The sequence below is a fragment of the Lynx canadensis genome, chromosome B3, assembly GCF_007474595.2.
Source record: "Lynx canadensis isolate LIC74 chromosome B3, mLynCan4.pri.v2, whole genome shotgun sequence".
NCBI classification, from domain to species: Eukaryota; Metazoa; Chordata; class Mammalia; order Carnivora; family Felidae; genus Lynx; species Lynx canadensis.
In genome coordinates this window covers 35,996,405-36,018,332 of record NC_044308.2, presented here as the reverse complement: position 1 = coordinate 36,018,332, position 21,928 = coordinate 35,996,405, and the positions used below count along the sequence as shown (strand labels likewise).

The following is a 21,928-nucleotide window of genomic DNA, read 5'->3' as shown; positions in this document are numbered from 1 at the left end:
CTACTCCTAGAATCAGGCATTTCTCTGAGCTCTGGTATAGAGCTGGTATTGGAGAATGGTGTTTAGAGACCAATGTCGGGGTGCTTTTATTGGGGTGTCACTCTTTCTAGGCCTTTTCAGAGGACAGAAGAATTAAACATCTGTATGCTAATTGATGCGTCTGTACACATCTTTAATGTTTCTGTATTTATCCATTTGTATTATATATTAAGCAGCATATATGTTAAGTTCATACCAACATCTGTGACTCTCATTCAGTACCATAGGGTTCATTCTAGCTTTCTCCTTTGAGCTTATCTGTAACTTCTCTGAGAACGAGAAACCTGGCCTATTTACTTACTTGTTCCACCCCAGTATACATGTAAAAAGCAAATTCAGAATTAACCAGTACTCTCATGAGAAATAAACTTACCAACTAGACTACAGTGTTTATGTATATGCCCTTTTGTATTTAGCCTTAAAGTTCCCACTTAAGACGTGGTTTTCCAAAGTTACTTAAATCAGCTCATTTTCCTCCTAAGCTCTTCAGTGGGGTTTTGCCATTCATTTGCAGTACCGTCAGATTCATTTGTCACAGACTGCATTGTATCTTAAGATTTCCCTAATATTGTAGTGGATTTTTAAAAATTCGCATACATTAAAGTTCACTTTTTGCAATGTACAGTTCTGCGGGTTTGGGCAAAGGCACAGGGTCATTATCCACTTATCCCAGTACCATACGGTTTCATCACTCTGAATATTCTTCTGTTAAAAGGTTCTGAACCTAGTTGCCACTTGTGTATGTGTGGGTGTGGAGGGCAGAGGAGTTCCCCACACCAACACGCAGTTCTCAGACACCAGGCTGGGTGACTTACAATTCAACTAAATTCTGACACCATCTACCCAGAGGTAGCATCAGATTCCACAGGTTGAGGGCTCAGTCCCATCTGACTGACTGCCACCCCACACCTCAGTTCACACACACACCTGTTGCAAGTCTAGGTTGACACCAGTGATTCTGAGCCTCCAGCTGTATGTAGGTCAGAGGTTCCAATGACCCCCTCCTTTGGGTTTGATTAATTTGCTAGAGCAGCTCACAGAACCCAAAGAAACATTTTACTTACTAGATTATTGGTTTATTAAAAAAGAATATAGCTCTGGAACAGCCAGATGGAAGAGATGCCTAGAGCGAGATATGGGAAAAGGGTGCGAAGCCTCTATGCCCTTTAGGAGCATACCACTCTCTCCAAATGCTCTTGTGCTTACCAACCTAGAAGTTCTCTGAAACCCTTCCTGGTTTTTCTTTTTCTTCTTCTTTTTTTTTTTTTTTATGGAGGCTTCATTACATAGGCATGATTGATTTAGTCATTGGCCATTAGCAGTCGATTCACCTCCAGTCCCTATCCCTTCCCTGGAGGTCAGGCGGGAGGTGGGGAGTGGAACTGAAATTTCCAACCCCCTAATCACGGGGTTGGTTCTTCCAGAAATCAGCCTTCATCCTTACTTAGTTATTTTATGGAAGTCACCTCATTAACATAAACCCAGTTGTGATGGAAAAAGGGGCCTGTTATGAATAACAAGGGACCAAATATAACAAAGGATGTTCCTGTTGCTCTTATTGCTCAGGAAGTTTTGGAACAGTGAGCCAGGAACCATGAAGGCAAAATATATGTGAGAAATATACTTTGGTCATCTGAATGACCAAGTGTATGTATTTGTTATAAATCACAAAATTGCACTAAAGTTCTGACACCATCTGCTTGGAGATAGTAGCAGATTCCATAGGTGAAGGGCTCAGTCCCATAGGGCTGCCCAACCCACGACTCAGTTCACATACCTGCTTTGTAAGTCAGCCATTCCCACATCCCCCCTTCCCTGACAACCACTAATCTCTTTTATTTTCATACTGTTTTGCCCTTTCCAGTGTGTCATACACATGCAGTCATATACTATGTAACTTTTTGGATCTGACTTCTTTCACTTAGCAAAGTGCGTTTAAGTTTTCTCCATGTCACATGAATCAAATGGTTCACTCCTTTTTATTCCTGCAGCGTATTCTGTTGTAGGCATTTACCACAGTTGTTTTATCCATTCATCTTGTTGAAACAACTTTCTAGGCCCGAGATAGAGCTGCTCCTGCTCTAGCTGCCACATCCGCAAACCTGTGTCCCTATGAAAGCTCCGCTTGACCAGAAACATGGTATCTCTAGTCAACCAGTCCCTGGTGTTTACCAGGCCACCTCTGGGCCTTCTCACCCCAAATGAGGTTGACTGTGTGGCTCTCGCCAGTCAGATATTTTCTGTTTCTCTCTTCCTTGTTCTTTATTCTTTATTCTATAAAAGCTTCCTGCCTTCTGCCCCATTTTCAGTTGTTGGAAGGGTGACTGTCTACCTCATAAAGTGTTAAATAAAATTTGTTTCTATCACCTAAATTATTTCCTTTAGTCATTTTCTTTTTAATTTTTTTTTTTTTCAACGTTTATTTATTTTTTTTGGGACAGAGAGAGACAGAGCATGAATGGGGGAGGGGCAGAGAGAGAGGGAGACACAGAATCGGAAACAGGCTCCAGGCTCTGAGCCATCAGCCCAGAGCCTGACGCGGGGCTCGAACTCACGGACTGGGAGATCGTGACCTGGCTGAAGTCGGACGCTTAACCGACTGCGCCACCCAGGCGCCCCAGTCATTTTCTTTTTAAACAGCCCATTGAAGGACATCTTGGTTCCTTCAGTTTTGGGTGATTTTGAGTAAATCTTCCATTAAACAATTGTATACAGATTTTTGTGTGAATATGCTTTCAGTTGGCCTGAGTAAATATCTAGGAGTTTGATTGCTGGGTTGTGTAAGTGTAAATTTAACTTTATAAGAAACCACCAAACTGTTTTTCAAAGTGGTTTTTTCCGTTTTTCATTCCCACCAGCAGCGCATGTGAGTTCCTGTTGTTCTCCATTTTTGGCAGCATTTTGTGTTACCATGTTTTTTTTATTTTAACCATTCTGATCAGTATGCTTTTTGTTCATATTTAAATTGGATTGTTTTCTTTCTTTCTTTCTTTTCTTTCTTTCTTTCTTTCTTTTTTTAAATTGGAGTGTTTTCTTACTGCTGAGTTTGAGAGTTCTTTATTATTCTGGGTACAAATTCTTTGTTGCATATTTAATTTACAAACATTATCTCCCTGTGTATAGCTTGTCTTTATATTATGGTAAAAAAAATTTCCAGAGCAAAATTTTTAATTTTGATAAAATCCAATGTATCCCATCTTGTTTAATGGGTTGTATTTTGTTGTCATGTCTAACAACTCTTCACCTGGCCCTAGGTCGCAAAAATTTTGTCCTATTTTGGGAAGGGGGGTAGGTAAAAAGTTTTATAGTATTATATTTTACATTTAGGTTTATGATCCATTTCAGTTAATTTTTATATAATATAAGAGGTTTAGGTAAAAATTTATTCTTTTTTTTTTTTTTTTTTTTTTTTTTGCATTTGGACACTCAGTTGTTCCAGCACAGTTTGTCAAAAAACTATCCTTTTCTTATTGTATTATCTTTGCACCTTTATCAAAAATCATGTGGTTGTGTTTGTGTGGAGCTATTTGTGGACACTGTGCTGATCCATTGGATTGTATAGTTCCTCCAACTTTTTTCTTTTTTTTAAATTTGTTTTTTGATAGTTTTGGCTATTTTAGATTTTTTTGCCTTTCCATATTAGTTTGAAAATCAGCTTCTCTACAACAACAAAAAATCCTGGGATTTTTTTGGAATTGAATTAAATATGTAGACCAGTTTGGGAGAGAATTGACATCTTACTGTTTCGAGTCTTCCAATCTGTGAACTCGGTATATCCTTCTACTTACTTGCATCATCTTTGATGTATTTCATCAGCATGTTGTAGTTTTAGCATACAGATCCTGTACTTTTTATCAGATGTATACCTAAGTATTTTGTTTCTGTGGAACTATTTTAAATAACATTATTTTAAAACTTTGGGGGTTCTGAATTGTTCACTGTTTAGTATGTATAAATATAATTGATGTTTACCTTGTATATTTTGACCTTGATAACCTCATTTATTAGTTCCAGGAGGGTTTTGTTTGTTTGTTTGTATTCCTTGGAATTTTCTAAGTAGACAATAATGTTTTTTGCAAATAGGGACAGTTTTATTTCTTACTTGCTAGTCTTATCAGTCTAGAGTTAATCTGTTTTTCAAATATTTGGTAGATTTCATTAGCGAAGACATCCGGGCCTGGAGAATTTCTTCTTTTGCAAGTTTTTAACTACAAATTCAATTTATCTAATAGTTACAGCCTGTGCAGATTATCCATATTAATGTATGTGAATGTTAGTAGTTTATGGTTTCAGGGAGTTGTGTGCATAGAGACTTGCTCACAGTATTTCCTTGTTATTCTTTAAATGTTTGTACAGTCTATTGTGAAATTTCCCCATTTGTACTGGTACTGAGAATTTATGTCTTCTCCCTTTTTGTCTTATCATTCTTGCTTGTCTTGATCTTTCACAGAGCTAATTTAGGTTTTATTGGTTTTTTAAATATTAATTTCAATTTCATTGATTCTTGCTCTTTATTATCTCCTTCCTTCTACTTGTTAGTTTGCTCTTCTTTTTCCAGTCTCTTAAGCTGAAAGCTTAGATTGTTAATTTTAGATTTTCTTTTTTCTAATGTATTTTAATGTCAAAACTTATCCTCTAAGGATTGCTTTAGCTGCATTCCACAAATTTTGATATAGTGTCTTATTTTTGTTGATTTCAAAATATTTTCTATTTTGCCTCTGATCCATGGATTTCTTACAAGTGTGTTTGCAATTTCCTCCTCTTGGGAGAATATCTTGTTATCTTTCTGTTACTGATAATTTAGTTTAATTTTATTGCAGATAACATCCTTTGTATGATTTTAATTTTTTTTAAGTTTGTAGAGGTTTGTTTTGTGATCCAGTGCATTACTTTTCTGTTGCTGCTTTAACAAATTACCACAAACAGTGGCTTAAACAGGACAAATTTACTGTCTCACAGTTCTGAAGCCAGTTTCACTGGGCTAAATTCCAGGTGTCAGCAAGACTTTTGTTTCTTTCTGAAAGCTCTGTGGGATAATTTGTTTCCTTGTTCTTTCCACCTTCTAAAGGTGCTCATTTTCCTTGGCTCGTGGCCCCTTTCGTGAGTGGCTCACTACTTATGACATTGTATTTAAAGAATGCTTCTTTCTACTATTCTTTTTTGATTTTCCCTTAATTGATGTGTTTGGATCTTTTACATTTAATGTAATTATTGATATGTTTGAATTTACATTTACCATTTTCTTTTTTTTTTTTTTAATGTTTTATTTATTTTTGAGACAGAGACAGACCATGAGCAGGGGAGGGGCAGAGAGAGAGGAAGACACAGAATCCAAAGCAGGCTCCAGGCTCTGAGCTGTCAGCACAGAGCCTGATGGGGGCTCGAACTTGCAGACTGTGAGATCATGACCTGGGCTGAAGTTGGACGCTTAACCGACTGAGCCACCCAGGCGCCTCATACATTTACTATTTTCTTATTCTTTCTTTCCATTTGTTACCCCTGTTTTTATTTCTCAATTTTCCCTTTCCTGCCTTCTTTTAGAGTGTTTGGTGTGTGCGTGCGTGTGTGTGTGTTGGTGTGTGTTTTGGTTAGGTATTCTATGATAATTTATTGATTGTTTTTAATTATATCTTTTTACGGTTTGTTTTTCAGTGATTGCTCTGGAAGTTACAATGTGCTTAACTTTTCAGTCTACTTAGCATCAAGATTTTGCTACTTTATGTGGCTCATAGAAACTGTACCATCATACAGTCAGTCCCTTTACTGTGCCCTCCACTTTATGCTGTAGTTGTGTTATATATTGTATTGTATGACATGCATTGAAAGCTCCACCACAGAAGGTTATACTTCGTGCTTTCAACTATCAAACATATTTAAAGAACTCAAGAGGATAAGAATAGTCCATTATATTTAATTCGATATTTAACAGTTACATTGCTCTTCCTTACTGATGTTTCAGTTTCCTTATGGCGTTATTTACCATCTGTTGGAAGAATTTCCTTTAGCAATTCTTTTACAGCACTCCTGCTGTCAAAACATTCTCTAAGTTTTCCTTCATCTAAGAATGTCTTTATTTGACTTTCATCTCTGAAGGATATTTTTGCTGGTTATGGAATTCTGGGTGGACAGTTCTTTTCTTTCAGCACTTTAAAAATGTTCTACTTCCTTCTGGTCTGCATGATTTCTGAAAATAGATTCACAGTCATTTGAACACTTTCCCCTCTAAGTAATGTTAAATTTTTCTGGCTGCTTTCAAGACTTTTTGTCTAAAGTTTTCTAAATGTGGCTATTCATGGATTTCTTTATATTTATTCTCTTTGGGGAGTTGGCTGGGCTGCTTGAAACTCTAAGTTTTGTCTTTCAACAAATTCAACAAATACTGAAATCCTCTCATATTAGGATTTTTTAAAAGTTTATTTATTTTGAGAGAGAGCATGTGTGTAGGTGGAGGGTGGGGGGGGGGCAGAGAGAGGGAGAAAGATAATCCCAAGCAGGCTTCGCACTGTCCACAGAGCCCAACACAGGGCTTGATCTCATGAACTGTGGTACCATGACCTGAGCCGAAATCAAGAGTCAGACCATTAACCAACTAAGCCACTCAGGTGCCCTTTGTTGGGATTCTGGTGTCATTAATGTGGGATCTGAGGCACTCTTCCTGTTTTGTTTTGTTCTTAATCTTTTTCTCTGTTCACAGAGGATAAATTCTGTTCCTCTGTATTCATTGACTTCATCTTTTGTTATCTCTTTTCTACTGTTGAGTTCATCTAGTGAGCTTTTAATTTTGGTTATTGATACTTTTTCACTTCTGAGATTTGAGTTTGGTTCTCTTTTTATATCTTCTGTTTCTTTTTTGAGACTTTCTATCCATTTGTTTCAAGAATGTTTGCTTTTACTTGGTGAAGCATTCTATGATGGATTGCTCTAATATCTTTAATATCTTCCTCAATTCTAGCAACTGAATTTCCTTGGTGTAGGCATCTTTTCCCATGCAAGTTGAGATTTTCCTGGTTGTTCATTTGCCAAGTAATTTTGGATTATATCCTGGAGAGTTTGACTAGTATGTTATGAGACTTTGGGTCTTGTTCAGTTCCTGTGCAGAATGTTGATGTATTTGTTTTAGTAGGCAAATAGCCCAGTTTGGTTAAGGATGCGAGTTCCTGTGAGTTGTGACTACAACATTAGTTGGATTTTCAGAGCCTTTGCCATGCTCTATGGATCTGTCCCACATGTGCACCACACATGGGCCATTCTGGAACTTGGGTAGTGGTCTATATCATAGTTAAGTCTCAAAGTCTGTGCTTGTCTGGGTCAGATACACACGTGCTGCTTGAGATGAGCCTGGGAGTCCATAAACAACTTTGAAGCATTGCTTTCCGAAGCTGCTCCTTCTTTGGGATCTCCCAGTAATTTCTGATTCCTCAGGGCTCCCCTTTTCTCTGACAAGAAAGGTAGAGCTTTATTTTTTCTTCTCTAATGTGCAGTCCCTACAACTGTGCCCATATCCAGCGCCAAGTGGCAGAATAACAGAGAGAAAGCAACAGGGATTCACCACATCCTCTTTGGACCACAGCTCCTCTAATCAGAGGGAGGTTTTCCCTTCCTCAGAGTTTTAGGGTCCTAATGGGCCTCCATTGCCAAAGCTGCTGCAGGAGGCTGAGCTTGAGGGAATGGGGGAGGGATTTCCACACTTTCCTTTTAGTTGGAAGATCCCTTTCCTCTCCTAGAGCCAGCACTAATGCCCACTTCTAGTTTTGGGGTGGTATTAGGTTCAGGCTAGAGGATACCTGAACTGGAGGTTTACATACTGGAAAATGATGTTTCAGTGGTACTTCAAGTTCTGGTCTTCTGACCCAATCTTTGTGCTCCTGTTTACTTTTCAGAGTTCTAAAGTAGCTGTTCCAAGGGGCGCCTAAGTGGTTTAGTTGGTTAAGTGTCCAACTTTGGCTCAGGTCATGATCTCACGGTTGTGGGTTTGAGCCCCGCGTCGAACTCTGTGCCGACAGCTCAGAGCCTGGAGCCTGCTCCAGATTCTGTGTCTCCCTTTCTCCCTACCCCTCCCCTGCTCACACTCTGTCTGTCTGTCTCTCTCTCAAAAATAAAAAAAAAAAATAATTATAATAAAACAAAGTAGCTATTCATGTATTCTATCCAGGTCTTGTAGCTACCTTTACTCAGAGAGACAGGTTGGAGTATGATTAACCCATTTTATCTGGAACTAGAACCTGACTTAAAAGCTTTAAATTTTATTTATCTAGGAATTTGACCAAAAAACTGAAGTTTTGATTAAATTATTTTGAGTTTGAAACCAGACATGTAATAATAGAGTTTAAATTCTTTCATTTGATTAATGTAAGATTGCTTAGTTAAAACTAATCATATCCCCACTATACATTTTGAAACTTATATTTTAATGTATGCTCTCTATTAGCACATTTTTCAGTTTATCTGAGATTCTGACCTCAAAGTATTTTAATGATTTCTTTATCATATAAATAACTGATGTTTCACTTCTAGATTTAAGAGGACATAATAACTTTCAGAAACAAGGGAACATGTGATCATTTGTTTACTGAGGGTATTATATTGATAATCAGATCTGTTTGCCTGGTTGCAGGAATCAGCAAACTGTGGCCCACAGGCCACTCACCTATTTTAAATAAAATTTTATTGGAACATAGTCACATCCATTCCTTATATTGTCTGTGGCTGTCTTAGCACTACAGTGGCAGAGTTCTCTAGTTCCAACAGTGTCTGTAGAGCCTGCAAGCCTAAAATCTAGCCCTTTAAGAAAAGTTTGTTGACGTTTGGCTTAGAAAACTGAACCGAGAGTATCTTAACCGTGCTGTGTAATTATATGTGAAGTGACAGACAACTGTATGAAAACTAATTAGAGATTATTTTTAGAAAGAGGTGTTAATTTTCTGAAATAATTGATTTTAAAAATAAGACAATGCTGTGAGCAGTTAAATGCCAAGTTCTTATTTCCAGTAGAAGTCTTAATTTTGCTTAGATTTAAAAAAAATTAAAGTTTATGTGATAAAGGTCAAGCTACTTCCCGCTCTAAAGAAAAAAAATAAAAGGCACACAAATGTTTTTAATTCTGTTTTCTTTCCTAGTAAATTTAAACAGAACATTTTGGAAGTAATCATTATGTGTTTTAATGTCTGTCCTAGTAACAGAAGTATTTTAGAGTACATAATTTTTTAACGAAATAAAACTGATTCTAATATAAAACTGTGTTTTAGTGGTTAAAGTTGGAATTAGTTTCTCTGAAATTTGTATTGAATCACTTATACTTGTTTGTGATTCCTGAAATTATGAGTATTTTAAAAATGGAAGATAGAAGGAAAAATTAAAATATGAGCCTACATAGTTAATAAAATGTTTTCTAGGCTGCTCAGGAATCTCTTGGCGAAAGAAAGACATATATTTTTTTTAATGTTTATTTTATTATTTTTGAGAGAAAATGTGTGAGCAGGGGAGAAAGGTGTGGGGACAGAGGATCCAAAGCAGGCTCTCTGCTGACAGCAGAGAGCCTGATGTGGGGCTCGAACTCATGAACTGTGAGATCATGACCTGAGCCTAAGTCGGACACTTAACCAACTGAGCCACCCAGGTACCACAGAAAAACATATTTCTTAATACGTGGACATATAAATTTGAATTTCCAAGCAATATCAAACAAAGGGATTTTCCTTTTTTGGAAACCAAAATCTGAAAAATAAATTCTTTTTTGCTATTTTCTAGGTAATGTTAACAAAAAGTTTCTAAAATCTTTATGTCATAAGCACTATTTGATTTGAAAAATAGTCTCTTTTATAACATGCATAAAGCTGAGATACATTTGACTTTCTAATAGACTTGTGTGAGGTATCTTTGCTTATGTTCTTATAAAATGAATTTAAAACTTTTAAAATTAACTTTTAAAGGAGGAATCTGGAATTTTATCTGTAAGAGTGTATTTTGCATTATTTTATATCATTTTATACTTCAATCAGTATAGACTTAGAGTACTTAACACATTTGAATTATGAAGGATGAATAACATTAAGCTACAGAAGAATTGATGGGACTCTTGGTAGCTTGAATATGTGAACGAGGCCATCTTAGTATTATGCGTGTTTAGCTGTGGTCTAGACTGAATTGGTTTGGGGAAGTACCTATGTGATTCATAGATTGAGACTTATGGATAAGAATTCCCTTTTAAATGATGGGTGATATAAGAAGGTACTGCTAAAGCTTTTTGCCTCTATCAAAATCATATCTTAAGATGTCTTTTTTTTTTAACTTCTCTGATTTGTTTTGTCATAGTCCTTCCATACAGACTTAGATTAGTTAGATTTTTCTAGGTCAACATAAAATATTTCATTTTAAAAATCAAATACTGAGCCACTGTTAATTTGACAGTGTCACTGCAATTAGATGCATGGGTTGAAGACACAGAATTTCTTCTTTAAATGGAATATGCTGCTTGTTTTTTAGAGTATATGTGTCTGGAGAAGAAAGGTTGGGTGGACAAGTTAGGAATTTTTTTCTGAATGTCAATATCAGTCCATTTGGGCTGCTGTAACAAAAACATAAACTGGGTAGCTAATAAACTATAGAAATTTATTTCTTACAGTTCTGGAGGCCGGGAAATTCAAGATCTGTGCCAGCAGATTTAGTTTCTAGTAAGGACTTGCTTTCTGATCAGTAGACATCTGTCTTTTCCCTCTGTTCTCCTCATGTAGTGGAAGGGGCGTGGAGCTTTCTGGGACCACTTTTATAAAGGCACTGATCTCACTCATGAGGGCTCTGCCCATGTGACCTAATCACCTCCCAAAGGTCCCTCCACCAAGTACCATTACACTGAGGGTTAGGGTTTCAACGTGAATTTCCAGGGGACAGAAACATTCAAATTTTTAGTTTTGTAGACCTGATAATGTCATTGTGTAGCCTTTAGGGCAGTAAAGACAGTAATTTGGAAATAAACCTTTAAGGTTTATCCTTACAGGAGATAATGCAAAAAATGTTACTTTATTTGATCATTATGGGATTTTCTTCAACTTGTTATTTTATAATAATTTTAGGTGTAGAAATAAGTCTAAATAGTATATAGTTTTTGTATATTTTCATGGGATGTGGTCTCACCAGTCGTGAGCTGAAATCGAGTCCAATGCTTAACTGAGCCACCAGGTACCCCTGATTTGTTTTTAAGTAGGTGTGGAGCCCATTGTGGGGCTTGAACTCACAACTGTGAGATCAAGACCTGAGCTGAGATCAAGTGGTGAATGCTTAACTGAGGCACACAGTTGCCCCTCCTTTGATGGTTTGATGGTGATTTTCTATTCCACTTCTTTCTCTTACATTTATTAATTTTATTTCTTCTGTAAGAAAGAGTTGTCCTTCCCCACATTAACTTATTTTATTTGATCATTTTTTATCTCTATACACATTCTTGGATTTTTCTTTTATTCTCTGGATTAGAAACAGTACTAGTGTTGATTTCTTTTGTTGCTCAAATTGCTTCAGTTTTGGCCCCTGGGAGCCCTTTGAAGTTTGCATCTTTGTCCTTTCAAAGCATCTTTTTTTTTCCCCAGCAATTTCTTACTCTGTGGCTCTACACGATGCTCTAGGCTCATCTTCTATTTTTCCTGCCCCAGGCCTGAAATCACTCACATCTCCAAGGAGCCCAGGTCCATCTGTTTGGAGAATAGTCTTTACAAACCAACATCTGGGTGCTAGGTGTGCTCATTGCTACTGAGGCATTAACTGCTTCTAGGCCTTTCAGACCTAGAAAATGTGTGCATGTATACTAACCCACACGTACACACACACACACACACACACACACACACACACACACACACCTATGTTTATTTCTATATGCACTATCTGTATATATATAAAACATTATTTGATACTGATACTTCCAACTCCAACCTAGCACCATAAGGATTCTCACATTTCCTTTTGCTTATTTGTAACTTATTTTGCCCACAGTGAGAAACCTCTCATTATCTGCAGTTTAATTATGTATTTGCTATCCATGTATGTAGTAGTTTCAGAATTGCTCAGTCATATACTTCTGAGAGAAACACATTTACTAAATAGAATACAGTGTTTGTGTACAGTTCTTTTTATCTTTATTCTCGCAGAGTCTAGCCAAAATGCTCCAAAGCTCGCTAAGTCAGGTCTTTTCTCCCATATCCCCTTCAGTCTGCTATGTCATTCATTTGTAATACAGTTAGATCCAGTTTTTCACAGTTTGTTTCCATCGTCAGTTTCCCCGACACTCTGGTTTGTTTTTTTTTTAATTTATATTCAATAAAATTCACTCCTTGTGTTGTACAGTTCTATGGAAATGCATAGAGTCATGTATCTACCAGTAAGAGTCCCATCATCCACAAAATGTCTTCTGTTGCCCTTTCATAGTCAACCCTTTTACCCAGCCCCATTCCCAAACCTAGCAAGCACTTACGTGTTTTCCATGCCTTTAGTTAGTTAGCTTTTTCCAGAATTTCATATAAATGGGATCAAAGAATATGTAGCCTCTGAGGACTGGCTTCTTTCACTTAACAAAATGCATTTAATATTCATCTATCTGTTACACAAATCACTAGTTTGTTCCTTTTTATTGCTTAGTAGCATTCCATTGTATTACCAGAGTTGTTTATCCATTTACCTGTTGAGGGACATCTGCGTTGTTTCCACTTTTGGGTGATTGCAAATAAAGCTACATTTACATGAAGGTGGTTTTGTTTTTTTGTTTTGTTTTCACTTGGGTAAATACCTAGGAGTGGGATCACAGACTTTATTGTAAGTACATATTCAACTTTCTAAGAAACTGCCAGACTTTTTTCCAAGCGGCTATACAATTTTGCATTCCCGCCACCAGAGTATGAGAGTTTCTCCTGCTCTGTATGTATCCTTATCAGCACATTGGTATTGTCAGTCCATTTTTGTCTTGTATCTGTTCTAATATCTGTGTGGTGGTTTTAATTTGCATTTCCCAAATGTCCAGTAATGTTAAAATGCCATCCATGTTTGTAAATGGGTAGCTGGTCCCTTTTATTTCTCTTGATTTTCTCCTTTTATGATCAACCCGGTGGATAGTCTTTTCCAATATAGTTTTGATTTAAGTGGTTGCTATTATCTTTGACGATTTGGCTATATTTTATAATAAGTGCACATTTCCATTATGAGTTTTGGCTTTCTGTACTCACTACAGTGGAACAAATGTGTTTATGTAGCTGAGTATTTGAATGATAATTTCATTGTTGTCTAAAGCTAGATTGTTTTATAAGAATCTACTCATAGATTACATCTGTAACTACATAGACATGCAAGGTAAGGTAAAACATAATAAATTCTCTGCTAGTGCTAAAGGTTGGCTTTGGATTGACAAATGTCACTGTAGAAAAAGAAATCTTAGGGTCTTTGGTGAGATCTTTTCCCCTTTGACTATCAAATGAACAAACAAACCTGATACTTTCTTGGGATGTCTGTCAAGATATGCAGCCTTTGTTACATTCTTATAAACTCATCAGTTAATATTAGGTGAAAGAGATTAGAAGTGAATGTTTTTAAATTTGCCCCAATTTACATAAACATTTAAATTGACAGCTTAAAAATAACATGTTGCTTCCTTGAGCTGAATTAATAAAAGTGTGGAATACTCGTCACCTACGTTCTTGCATTTCAAAGACTACTGCTGAGAAAAGCTGTAATTCAGTAACTAAGTTCTTAGTTTAAATTTAGCTTCTATCAGAATGAAGTAAAAACATATAAAGTTTTATTGAGTGATTTTTACCCTATTGAAGCTTTGTATTTACTGTTTGTTTTGCAAAGGCCTGTATTTGATCTATTAGACTATATGCAGGGATGCCAGATTATTTAAATAGATTTTTCTGTTTGTTTGCTGTATAAAGTCCTTTTAAGAACTTAGTATACTTCATAAAATGTATGCTTAAGTTGGGAAAATAATTATGTAAGCCTTAAAGGATAATATTGCTGTCAATCACTTGGTTAATTATGATGATTCTGTTGATATGGATTTTTAGTTAACAAAATGAATTATCCCCAGTTTCAGCAGAAAAAGCCAACTTAAGCAGTATTTTATTTACATATTCAGATTATGAAAATAATGTTATTATTAGAACTTATTACAAATGGAAAGATGCCTTTCTTGTCTGCTTTAGAATGAGGCTTTTCTTTTCTTTTTTTTTTTTTTAAGTTTATTTTGAGAGAGAAATAGAGCATGAGCAGGGGAGAGGCAGAGAGAGAGAGAGGGAGAAAGATTATCCCAAGCTGACAGCATGGAGCCCAGTGTGGGGCTCGATGCCACCAACTGCGAGATCATGACCTGGGCCAAAATAAAGAGTTGGATGCTCAACTGACTGAACCACCCAGGCACCACTAGAATGAGTCTGTCTCTTTAAATATCCTGTTTGATAGTGTGATTACATTACTGATGATTCTAGTAGCTGAACCTGGGTTGTTGTTGTGTATGATCATGGCAGTTTGAATTTAAACCAGCAAGTTTTTTTAAATTAATTTATTTTGAGAGAGCAGAGGAAGAGCAAACAGAGAGGGAGAGAGAGAATCCCAAACAGGCTCCATGCCTAGCATGGAGCCTGATGCTTAACCCACTGAGCCACCCAGGTGCCCCTAAACCAGCGAAGTTTAGATTGGAAATTTTAACCTTTCTATAGTGGCTGCTCTGCTCACTGTATATTACTTATATTGACCTACCTTTTCAGACTTTCTTTGTAAATAAGTTCTAGATAAGGAAAAGCAGCCTTGTGTGTGGGGGGGTTTGCTATATATATTTATGCTATAAATATATTTTATTCCTTCTTTCCATTTTCCTTGGAACAGCAGGGAAAAAAGAGGAAGGGTTTGTTTTCTAATGTTTTGATGGTAGCTTCTTCCGTATTTACAGATTAGGAAGGTGAACTTTGTGACTTCGGTTGATTTGCTTTAGATTCCAAGAAGTGGCAGCCACAAGCAGTGGTGCATGTGTGACAGTTGACAGTATCGGCTTTATCTTCCAGTATCGAAATCACGATTTCAAGTGCCTGGGTGACTCGGTTGGTTAAACCTCTGACTTTGGCTCAGTTCATGATCTTGAGATTCGTGGGTTCAAGCTTGGGATTCTTTCTCTCCCCCTCTCTCTTCCCCTTCCACTCTGTCTCTCTCTTTCAAGGTAAATAAACTTCCAAAAAAAAAAAAAAAGAAAGAAATCACCATTTCTGAATTTGGGGAATTGAGGAAGTATGGAGTTTCACTTTAAAAAAAACAAATTGTTAATGTTTATTTTTGAGAGAGAGAGGCAGAACACAAGCAGGGGAAGAGCAGAGAGAGAGACACAGAATCTAAAGCAGGCTCCAGCCTCCAAGCTGTCAGGACAGAGCCCGACATACTTGAACTCACATACCATGAGATCATGACCTGAGCCAAAGTCAGATGCTTAACCAACTGAGCCACCCAGGCGGCCCCCTTCTTTTTATTTTTATTTTTTAATGTTTATTTATTTATTTATTTTGAGAGAAGGAGAGAGAGAGAGTGGGCACAAACAGGGGAGAGGCAGAGAGAGAGGGAAGAGAGAATCCCAAGCAGGGTCTGTGCTTGTGGGCACAGAACTCACGTTCGGGAGCTTAACCAACTAAGCCACCCAGGTGCCCCCATAGTTTAACTTCTGAGCAGCTGTTCTTTGCTTGACTCCAAATCAGGTGCTGTAATTTCCACGTTATTTAACTTAGTCCTCACAATAGCCTACATGGTATGTATAATTACCCACATTTTAACAAATAAAACGTATCCAAGGTAACAGCTAATAGTGGCAGAGTCGGATTTTGAACCTTTTGTTTTTTGAGCTAAAAGCCTATGCTTACCCATTATACTGCCTCTCCTAAAATGAAGAAAATAATGGAAATTACTAGAAAATCTCTAAACATTTAAACCTCTGGGAGAGAAACTAATAATTAGGTAAGACTGAGATTACCTCAACCTTGGTAGTGTTTTCTTCAACCTTAAGGGACCTCGCTTTTGGAAGACTTATTTTATACAGGTTATATGAGGGAACTGCCAGCATAATACATGTTAATTAATACATAATACATATTAATACATAATACATGTTAATACATAAAACATGTTAATGCTCATGACGATTGAGTCTCCAATTTATGTCTCAAAAAGGATTCTAGTGATGTTAGTGATAATTAGCTTTCTTGATAAAAATCGTGTGTGAATCAGAAATAATACGTGTATGAATTGCTTAGTAGTAAAAAAAAATTATTTCCAAACTTCACACTTCTAGTAACTAGTAACTTTTTAGTAGTCTGATTAAACTAGAAATGATACTTAGTATAACATTTGCAAAACAAACGTGTATAGCTTGCAAATAATGCTTTAGATTGTTTGGTCAATAAATTCATTTTATGGCAGATCAATAAATTCCATTTGTGCAGTGATTAAGCTGTCTTTATCTGAATGGTATTTTACCCCGTAGTGATGTTATACTGTCAAAATTAACGACTATATGTAGAATTGGTGTCAGTTGTAAGAGTTTTTCCTTAACATTTTCATCGTATTAGTGATCTTATTGTACATTTAGTGTAAATCCATCTATACGCCAGTCATTAGTTATTTAGTATTTATTTCTAGCATATTAAAATTCTCAAATCAATAAATATAGAAAATACTTCAAATATGATAAAATTGTATGGGAAATTGTTTCAGTATATATAAGCAGTCAGACTACAGACCTTTTGTTAAAAGTGCTGTTAGTTGACATCTGGTAAGAATTCATTATTTTGTTAACATTTTAGGGAAAAGTATAATATTAAGTAGGATGATGTAAAAACATTACTTGTTTATTTACTTATTATTTACTTATTTGTTTTGGTGTTACACGAAGATCTATACAGGTAGTAGGTTGAAAAGGAAAGTAGACCATTAGGAATCAGCACAGTTGAATTGTAATGTTGGTACAGCCAATACTAATCGTGTGACTTTGGACAGAGCATTAAACTCCTCTAGATCTTAAATTCTTTTGTCTGTAAAGTAATTAGACTGTGGGTTCTTTTTAAACATTTTTTTCTCTTAATTTTTTTTAATGTTTATTTAGTTTTGAGAGAGAGAGAGCGAGAGCACGAGAGAGCCTGGGAGGGGCAGAGAAGGAGGGAGACTCTGAATCTGAAGCAGGCTTCAGGCTCCGAGCTATCGGCACAGAGCCTGACGCGTGGTTTGAACTCATGAACCTTGAGATCATGACCTGAGCTGAAGTTGGATGCTTAACCAACTGAGCCACCCAGGGGCCCCCAGACTATGGTTTCTAAGATTAATTCCACATCTGTGATTCTTAGGCCAGAAATTATGTCTGTACTAAAACTAATGTAAATGGTATAGTTGGTCTACTTTTCTTTCTGGTTCTAACCAATAAATAGGGATTTTTGTTTTGTTTTCAGAATGAGCAGCCCAGCACAACTATGCTGGTGAATTTAAGTGCTTAGAGTACTCTATAGACCTATAGTAATACAGTACATGTAAAAAAAAAATATGCTTCTTGCCGTTAGGAATAAAAGACTGTAACAGCCAAATATTTTTAACCTTTTTTTTTTCTTTTTTGCAGGAGAGAGATAGGGAAGGGTTAGATTATTTGGACCTCTCTATGCTTAGCATAATGTGGAGTAAGCCCTTAGTACTGGGAATGCCTGCGGTTCACTAGGCACCTTTGTATCAGCTCTCATGGAATTCCCTGTCATCTTAGTCAAGATGTATGTTCTTTACCACAGAGTTCAGCATCTGATTATATATGGTCTAATTCTCTAAATAATTTGTTAAAATGATTATAAGGTTTTGGGGCACCTGGATGGCTCAGTCAGTTGAGCCTCGGACTTCGGCTCAGGTCATGATCTCACAGCTCGTGAGTTTGAAGCCCATGTTGGGCTCTGTGCTGACAGCTCGGAGCCTGGAGCCTGCTTCAGATTGTGTCTCCCTCTCTCTCTCTCCCTAACCCACTCGCATCCTGTCTCTGTCTCTCTCAAAAATAAACATTTTAAAAATTAAAAAATTTTTTTAATATGATTATAAGGTTTTTAATAGCAGTTGTAATGCCTCTTGTCTTTATGTCCAAGTGCCTAGTAGGTGTTCAATAAACACTGTTGGTTGGATCGTCATGTATAAGGAATAGTAATGTTTTGGGGGATGATAAAGGTTTTGAAACTTTGGTAGACATTAGGTTGAAAGTATATGAACAACTTGCTGTGAGGTTTAAAATTTTGAACTTTGACTTTTTTTAAAAATTCTTTTTCTCACTTTTTTTTTAAGATGGTGGATTGTGGTGGATTTATTAACATTTATTGAGTACTTTCTGTGTGCCTGGCGTTGATCTAAAACCCTTTACATGCATTAACTCATTAATCCCAATCTATGAAGTAGTTTTGGTTTTTTTTAATGTTTATTTTGAGAGAACATGCGAGAGTGGGGGAAGGGGCAGAGAGAGAGAGAGAGAGAATACAAGCAGGCTCCATATTGTCAGTGCAGAGCCCTACGCAGGACTTGATCTCCCAATTTCACGAATCATGAGATCATGACGTAAACCGAAATTGAGAGTTGGTTGCTTAACCAACAGAGCCACCCAGGTGCCCCTGAAGTAGTTACTCTTTAAACCCATATGGTATGTGAGGAAACTGATATGTAAACAAGTTAAATAACCTTCTTAAATACAGAGTTAATAAGTGACAGGGTAAGATTCAAACCCATAAGGAGCAATTGGAAGCATACATCCTTAATTACTATGCTATACAGCTTCCCAGTGTTATATATGTGAAGTTTCAGAATTTTGTTGGACTTCGGAGCTTTAAATTCCTCAGACCTCACCACACCCATTTCAATTCTTTGTTATTATAGTGATAGACAATCGTGTGTTGGTGACCGCTAAACTCCTATCTATTAGGTGGAGTTGGATAAAAATTAGCTCTTTGACACAAATAACACTTCTTCGTTCCAACTATTAACATTTAGAACTATTTCATGAGTAATAACTTATTTTGGCAAGTTCAAACACTGCTATTGTTGGAACTGTCAAGCTAGATAGAATTTTGGATACTGTACTAAGATAGACATGGAAAATAGATATGTTTCTAAACGATCTCATAAGCCATCCTAGTCGGTATAAGCCTTGTCCTGTCCCACGGATAGATGTACAATGCAGAGAGATAGGGAAAATCCAAGGCAATAATATAGCCAATCAGTCCCTTTAAATGTAGCGTTTTTTCCTTGCCATAGTGTTTATTGCATAGCAGTATAGAAATAATGGGGTCTTGGGGCGCCTGGGTGGTGCAGGGTCGTTGAGCTTCCGACTTCAGCCAGGTCACGATCTCGCGTCCATGATTCGAGCCCCGCGTCAGGCTCTGGCTGATGGCTTGGAGCCTGGAGCCTGTTTCCGATTCTGTGTCTCCCTCTCTCTCTGCCCCTCCCCCGTTCATGCTCTCTGTCTTTCTCTGTCCCAAAAATAATAAAAACGTTGAAAAAAAAAATTTTAAAAAAAGAAATAATGGGGTCTTTGGGAGTAAGGCTAAATTGCCAAGCAGGAAAGTTTATACGACGAAGAATCCCAACTCCTTAGTGGAAATCCAAACATGGCTGCATAGAAACTTTATAAGGACTTCATGTTCATGTATATTCCTAATCTGTAAATCAGGACTTTAAATATAGATTTCCTGTCTTCAGCCAGAGTAAGCATGCCAGCTAATGAGTATATTCTTGAATGCATGTCATAGGAAAGAAAAAAAAGGCACACACACACACCTCACATATAAATTATTGCTTACGTTAAATCAGTGGTGATTGATTGTTTAAATGTAATTTGAGTTAGTGAGACCATGTGTGAGCAAGAAATAAATTTGTTTTGCTAAAGTCATTAAAAGTATCAAGAATATTTGTTACTTCCCCCAGGCCCTTGATTATCCTGATTAGCCTATTTGTATGTTCTACAGTACGGGTATCCAATTAATCATTAGGGGCCCCCTATTTATATAGAGCATACTTTGGGAGAGAAAATATCAGTATTAGTGAAGTGTTTAGTAAAGCCCTATAACAACACAACTCGCTAGTCTTAAATATTAATTGCTCATTATAGAGCCGATACTAGAGTAGGTATTGCAGAGGAAACTTCTAAAAACACAGCCAATAGAATGAACTGTTAGATGCTTAATCAGGGCAGCCAGCAACTTTATTTTTTCTAAGACACTAAAAAAACGGGATAAGCTTTTTCTTTCTTGGTTTGTTTTTTTTTTGAGCAAGACTTAGGACCAAACAAAGTCTTGGTAAGAAGCAATCTATGAAGAATGTTGAATGCAGACAATAACAGTTAGAGCCAAAATTAATAAAGTAGAAAACAAAAGTACAAAAGGGAAAATCAACACAATCACTACTTTTAATAAAAACAGTAACTCCCCCCCCCAGAGTATTGATGAAGGAAAAAATAAGAGCATAAACAACTACTACTACTACTACTACTACTACTACTACTACTACTACTTCTTCTTCTTCTTCTTCTTCTTCTTCTTCTTCTTCTTCTTCTTCTCTTCTTCTTCTTCTTCCTTCTTCTTCTTCTAAAGAGAGACAGAGGGAGAGTGTGTGTACCCTCAGAGGAGGGATCAGAGGTGAGAGAGAAATCTTAAGCAGGCTCCATTCTTAGGGTGGAGACTGTTGCAGGGTGTTGCAGGGCTTGAGCCCATGACCTTGGGATCATGACCTGAGCCAAATCAAGAGTCAGATGCTCAACTGACTGAGCCACCCAGTCACCCCTAAACTTCTAGTTTCAGGAATGAAAAAAGGGACATTTTAGCAGATACTTCACTGTTAAAAAAAGATTTTTAAAATAACTTTATGCCAGTGGATTTGAAAACTTTAGGTGAAATGGACAAATTCCTAGGAAAACAGCACTTATTAAAACTTCCAAAAAATTAGAAATCTGAATAGTTTCATATTAATTAATGAAATTGAGTCTATAATTTGGGAATGTTTCTGCACATAAATTTCTAGGCTCAGATGGCTTCACAAATGAAATTCTTCCAAGAATTTTCAGTAGAACTCACATCAGTATTACTAAAACTCCTTCAGAGAATAAAAAGAAAAATATTGTCCCAACCTGTTCTGAGGATTGTATAATCTTAGTATCAACACCTGATAAGGACATTATAAAAAATTTCAAGTCTATTTTTCTTGTAAATATAGGGTGAACGAATTCCAATATATTAGTAAATCAAGTCTAAGTAGGTAGATAGGTAGGTACAGAAGTAGATGTCATGACCAAGTTGAATTAATACAGGAGCACAAATTTGATCTAACATTCGGAACTCAGGTGAATATAAACCAAATTAAACAAAAAAGAGAGAATTACATCATCTCAATAGTTTTTATCAAGTGGAAGCATTTGATAAAATTTATCTGTTCATGATTTTATTAAATGCTTATAGTAAACCATCAGTAGAATATTAATTCCTTAATCTGATAGAGAGTTCTACCTGTGCCACCCCCAAAATCTATAGCAAGCATCACATAGTGGTAAAATATTGAAAACATTTATCTCAAGATCAGGAGTAAAACAGGGGTGACTGCTATAACCACTTGTGTCCACCATTATATTGGAGATCTTAGACCTAAGCTGTCTAATACCTTATTTCACAATTGAAATTTCAATTAATTAAAATTATAGGTCATCAATCAAACTGGCTGCATACCACATCTAGGCACATGTGGCCAGTGGCCACCAAACACAACAAATATAGAACATTTGCATTACCACAGAAAGTTCTGTTGGACAGTGCTGGCCTACTCAGTGCACTAAGGGAGGAAGCAGAGAGAAAACTACAGTTATTTACAGATGACATGATTG

At 36.6% G+C, this 21,928-nt stretch overlaps 1 protein-coding gene across 2 annotated transcripts in view; it reads left to right on the top strand.

The window, feature by feature from the left end:
* Nucleotides 1-21,928, top strand: part of GLCE (glucuronic acid epimerase) — a 116,791-nt gene that overhangs the window by 50,427 nt on the left and 44,436 nt on the right. The gene's annotated exons all lie outside the window — the stretch shown is intronic.